The sequence below is a fragment of the Meleagris gallopavo genome, chromosome 6, assembly GCF_000146605.3.
Source record: "Meleagris gallopavo isolate NT-WF06-2002-E0010 breed Aviagen turkey brand Nicholas breeding stock chromosome 6, Turkey_5.1, whole genome shotgun sequence".
NCBI classification, from domain to species: Eukaryota; Metazoa; Chordata; class Aves; order Galliformes; family Phasianidae; genus Meleagris; species Meleagris gallopavo.
Window position 1 is genome coordinate 47,474,113 of NC_015016.2, and position 6,390 is coordinate 47,480,502.

Sequence of the window (6,390 nt, forward strand, 5' to 3'; positions counted from 1 at the left end):
TAATTACAGCTTTAAAACAAACACAAGACACAGGAGCAAATTTCTTCCACAGTGCCTTGCCTTGCTATCGGCCATTACTTAAAGTCAGACTTCAGTGCTTGAGCGTGCAGGCCCAGCCTGTCACCTGGGAGGCAGCAGCAGACCATGGAGGCACCTTTCTTGGTTTAGCCATGGGAGCTACTGCTGCAAAGTCAATCTCTGTACACGGCCTACACACAGCACAGATTAGCAGCCCAGTATCAGACCCAAAAAAACAGCTTTCCTTCTTTTAAATGACTTCTCTGTCATCCTCCTCAGCAGCCTCCGATTTCAAGTTCCAAAGCCAGCCACCACCCATCGTCACCTCCTCAGGGAGACCTGGGGCATGCATGTATCCCAGTCAACCTGGGCCACCTGAAATAGCTGCCCTCAGGTGATTCTTCTCTAACATGCTTCTCCAGATGTGACAAAACCCTCCCATGGCAGATGGAAATAAAAAATGAAAAGCAACCCCGACACTGAGTGACTGTTTCTTCCCAGGTTTCACAAGTTAAGTGGTATTTAGAGAAGGTCAGTGGGGCTGTCCTAAATATCACAGGTCCTATTTTCACAAGTGAGAAGAATTAATGGCTGAACTGCTTGAGTTGCTGAAGCCTACAAGGCCTGAGCACATTGTGGATTAAGAGCAAAGGATCCTGAAATAACAGCCTGACATGGAAATCCCACCATGCAGACAGCAAGCAGAAAATCAGATGCCAGTCATTTCATTTACACAGGCAATGAATGTGTGTCATTCACTTACTGACACTTGTGTAGGCTAACAAAAGCAAATAAGGTGGGATATTACTAGCTTAAAGAGTTACAGGTTCAAATTGCAAATGGCAAGAAACTGTTCCTATGAACTGTTAAGAAAAATAAGATAAGGTAAGCTGTGCTGACCTCCAGTTTAAACAAAGCTTTCTTCTAACCCAAAAAAAGTAAATCTGACTCAGCAATTAGTGCAAAAGATACCTTGCGTCAGAGAACCCCAGACAGAGCTTAAGGAGCATAAATCACAAAGACTCAATTGGTTCTGTTAAAAAAAAAGACTAAAAGGGAAAAAATGGTGATTACAGATTTGAGTGGGCTACTGCCACAGATTACATTACTCAAATTGTCTTGAGTGAGCACACCTTTCAAAAAACAGTTTGTTGCCATCTCTTCATACGGACTGAGCAGAAGGAAGCAGCCACTAATGTGTGCCAGAAGCAAATCTATTTTGGATTTTCCTGAATACCGGACACCTAAAATTGGTAGTTCACCTACACCACGCTCAATATTATCTCAGGATCTTCTTTCACTCATTCACTCTTGCACTTCCTCCAGAGGTTGAAACCTCGGTGGATTTCCTGCTCTGACTGATGTGATCCATGCTTGCCCAGACCCTGGGAAGGCTCGCCTTCGGAGGGATGGCATAAAGGTCTCCTTCTGCTGGGCCACATGCTTTTGGCTGCTCAGGTTGCCATTCACCACGTACCACTCAGTCCAGTTTTATCCAAAGAACTGAGGCTGGAGTATTAGCGTATTACTCTTGTCAGTAAAAGATTCCCTTAAATCTTTAGCTAGTTTCTCTACACAAGTGTTTAACCTGTCGGAAGAAGGTCACCTATTTAACTGTCAGACTCCTCAGCAGACCTGGGAAGAAGACTTCTTTGCATCCTGATGTTCTGAAGCTCACTGAGCAAAACAAGTGTCCGTTTTGTGTCTTCCCTACACGTTAAAGCACCTTAGAAATCTTCTGATATTTCTATGAAACCACGCTGCAGCCAGAAAAGGTGTTTTTCTTTGGTACCATTTACAAACAGAAATGCATTTTAAAATAAAGCCTTAGAATCTCATATACTCTTGTGATTCAGCATTGCGCATTCTTGCCCAGCCTAAATACAAGGATATGTAAAAAGCCCACACAAGTACTACTCTGAGGGTTTTGCTATTATCAGGCAACCATCCAACACAGCCCTAGGTTAAAACAGCCTAATGCTGTGGTAGAGCTCATCAGGACTTCTCTATCACTTTCCCCTGAAGACAACCAAGGGCAGTAGAAGTGGGGTTTGGGGCCATTTTAAGGTCTCTTTTACTTGATGTACATAGAGTCAGCCACATCTCATCGTCCCTGTGAACTAAGTACTGGTATGTAAGCTGATGTGAGAAGCAGTAAGCAGAGAGGCCGTTTAACTTTCTCTTCTTGAATCTACACCCACGTGGTCAAGGACAAACATCCTCATCTGTATGGAGATGGCTCTGCAGCTGTGCAGCCAAAAATCATCACAGCCATGCACTGCATCAGCCAGCATTAATGGACGACGAGGAGATTTCTGGCCACAGGGCAATCATGCACCCTTAAAATTACTTCCTGCAGAACAGTAACTGTTACTTTGCTGGTGATTGACCCTCAGGACATATAGATTTGGAAGCTAAGTGCCACATTTAGTGGAAAGAGCAGTGAAGGGAAGTGTCAAGCTGCCCAATGGCGTGGAGGGATGCCAAACACACCGAACATCAGCCCGCAGCACGCCAGCAGCAATTAGGCAATCACAGCTCAAGGACTGTGGAGTGTGGGCACCTCACTTCACTGCAATGTTAAGTGGCAGGGGAAAAAAGTCCTTAAATATCTCCACATACCACAGCAGATTTCAAAGGCAGAACCAGGAGAGAGTGCCCCACCAGCATATCCCGCTTGAGTTTTTCCCTATCGGAAGAGTCTCTGTCACATGTCAAGCCCTCAAAATAAAAACCCCAGTGATTCATCTAATACGTGCAGAACTAGAAGTGGGAGGAACGTTATTTGGGTGGCAGATTGTAAGCAACGTCAGCAAGCCCAGACTCTCCACCTTCTCCAAACACTCCAACTCTATCTACACCATCACCAATGCAAGCATCATTAACACAGCATCCATCCTTCACCAGGTTGATCTGTTCCCACGTCTTATGTGTCTTGCCCACATGCTCACCATACCCCAACAACACGGACCCACCAGCCTAAGATGCAAAACCAGCCCCGTCTTCCAGCAGCAGCACAACCCAGTGAAGCGTGGGGCCGAAGGGGTGCAGCACCAGCACAACAGCCAGGCTCATTCCTTGCTGTAATTCTCACAGCAGGATGCCGTGCAGCTAAAATGACTCCATTACTTTTTAGTGCCGGATCGTGCTGCCAGAAAAGATGAAGTTGTTAACCTGGACTTGCTGAGGGATTTGGGGGAGTGCCAGTAAGATGGGGAAAGGAGAGAGATAAAGTAACACCATATTAATAAAAGAACGATGAGAGATGTCATATCACTGACATCTTTTACTGGTGCAAAATTGACGTTGTTTGTTCTTGAATTGTCTTCTCACAAAAGAGAGAAAGTCACATTCTTGGTCACTCTGCTGGGTCTTTAGTCCAAGCTTGAAAATTATTTCCAGAGAACAGAAGCACTTCAGCTTGTCCGTGCTCCAAATGCAAGCAACCACCTGGATCCTTGCTTTGCTGGAAATGGGAACGATAGGGAGCGGGGTAAATCTCTCTAGATTTACAGTCACAAAACCCGGGTAAGGAAGGAAAACGGGGCATTGTCAGAAAAACAATAACCTCAGCACATCTGTGATGACAAGCTACTCCTGAGAAAGAAACTGTGCAAAAATAACTCAAAGAAGAAAGGATTGCTGGAATTAACTATTTCAGACAGGTCAGAGGCACAGATCTGCGTCACAACTGTGGAGAAGGATGAATACTCATATTCCATCTTAACCTCTGGGTCTGCATCTGACACAACATCTCAAACGAAACATTCTTCATGCAGAATATTTGGTTCATATAAATCTTCAGAAAAAAAAAAAAACAACTCTGAGCTCATTTGCTTAAAATCTACAGGCTTGTAGCAAACAATACAGGTAAATGCTTTTCTGGTGTGGAAAAATGAGTGGCTGAAAACACTGAAGTTGAAGAGCTGACAATTACAGATGCCTTTTTATTATGAGGCAGTGATTTTCCATGTATATTAAAAAGCAGATGGACAGGCTGCTGAGAGGAACACGTTTCAACTAAGATGCTCTGATGATCTTTAGGGAATATAGGGCCCCGGGGCAATGAAGATTAAGAAACCCTGAGCTATCACGATAACACTCCAATGCTTTGGAGCATGTTAACACATTAAATAAATTTATATAGGCAAAAGATAGCTCTGGACATTGATCACATTTTTTTTTACAGGCTTACACAGTGCATAGCTGACCCTGCAAGCCACACATGACCAAAGTATCACAGCTCAAAGTTAACCTAGGTTAACTTCCCACAGCAATCTTTAGGCCGAGGAAACGTGAGCAACTCAAACCATAATGCTTCTTCATGGAAAGAAAAGCTATAAAGCTAAGAACAAAACTGACACACACACGCACACACAAATAACACTATGGCTATTACTAGCAGCTGCATGTTACAGTGGGATGAACAGCAAGCACTTTTAATACACACAAGGGCTGCTCCAAAAGTAATGGCTCCTATATTATTGTGTTGGCCCACAATATCAGAGGCAGATGGTGGTGGTATGGCAGTAAGGGCTGAGCCTTCCCACCAGTATTCCAGTACATGTTGTCCTGTGACAGATGGCAGCAGAAGAGCAGTCTGACCAAAGAGTGTCCGCCATGGGAGTGCATCTGAAGCACAGGAGCATCACTGAATTTCTCCATGCAGAAAAAATGGCACTCATCACTGCTGAACATTTATGGAGACCAAACTGTGGATATGAGCACAGAGAGGTGGTGGGTGGTGCGTTTCAGCAGTGGCATCAGTGACAGCAGGTCACTTCCACTTGTGCAGATTTCTATGAATGCAGCACAATGGCTCTTGTTCATCACTGGCAAAACTGCATTGCTCATGGTGGAGGCTGTGTTCAAAAACAGCCTCTTGTAGCTGAGAATTTGCTTTATCAAACAGTGTTATATTGTAAGACATAACTTTAGGAGCAACATTACCTATTTTGTATACCAGCCCCCATCCTGTCCCCAGCGTATCACATTTTGAAAGAAAAACCATCACCCATTAACCCTACAAGCCAACTAAGAAAATAGCTCTACATCTTTACACACAAAAGCTACACGCACAAAAACCCGACAGATTGCCACCCATCCTGCTAACCATTTCCCTCTGCACTCATACAATAAAACTAAGATCCTATCTTGTACTTCAATTACATGCAACTTGTAATCACTTCACAATGGAAATCAGAGGCTTTTATGCTCTGAAGTGGTGTCCAGTATGAATGTGGCTTTGTAATATTGCTTTACAACACTGCAAGCCTTCATGCCCCTCTCGTTAAGAAGACAAAGCTAATGGTACTGACCAGGGTTCAGTCCTTCAATGGTCTGAATGTCCAGAAAGAATGCCCAGATCTTTTAAGCTCTCCAGAAGAAACACATTAAGCACTTAGAACTGGCACTGCCCCTCCAGCACAGAGTGACAGCTTCAGATAACTGGAAGGCAGCTGCATATACCTTGAAGAGCAGAACAACGCAGTGTGGGCCCTCATCTTCAGACTCCATCTATGTATTATGAGCACTGAATGATACTTATGTGTGTATAAGCATTGGAATAGTCTCCGCAGGGAGGTGGTGGAGTCACCATCCCTGGATGTGTTTAAAATCCGTTTGGATGTGGTGCTCAGGGACGTGATTTAGCAGAGGGTTGTTAAGTTAGGGTAGCGTGGTTAGGCTCGATGATCTGTAAGGTCTTTTCCAACTTGAGTGATTCTATGATTCTACAACGAGTGCTTGCTTGTGAAAAATAAGAATATTTTGGCTATATCTCCCCTAACTGCTATCACCTCCTCTGGGCACAGGACCCTGAAGCAGCCATGAAAACAAGCTCCCCATTCCGCAGTGACAGAAGGGCTTTCCCCATCACCACCGACAGCCCAGTGCCGACTGAGCACACCGAGCTCCCAGCTGTCAGGGTTAACCCCCGATTAATCCGTTTAACACCACTCGGCCACCCCAGACGTCTTTTGTTTCAGGGTGCACCTCTGTAAACAAGCTCTACTGCAGAAACCGGGAGCAAAACGCGAGCATCGCAGACGCGTGCCCTCAGAGGGCCCCGCTCAATTCCCACACAGACGGCACGTCGCAGGTACCTGCACCGCCCCACCTCCCGCCCCAAAGGGTCACACCAGCAGGTGCCACCCAGGATAGCTCTCGTTACGCACTGCACCCCTTCCACTCCCCAGCCTTCGCCCACCCGCCGTGAGAGGCCGCTTTCCGCATGCCCAGCCCGGCGCTCCTGCCCCAGCCGAGCAGCGCTGCCAGCCGGGCGCTCCTCTTTCCTCCGAGAGCTCTTCTCTCTTTGTGAAGCGGCCCGAGAAGCCCCCGGCCGCGCCCGCCCCGTGAAAGCCGCAATGCAAA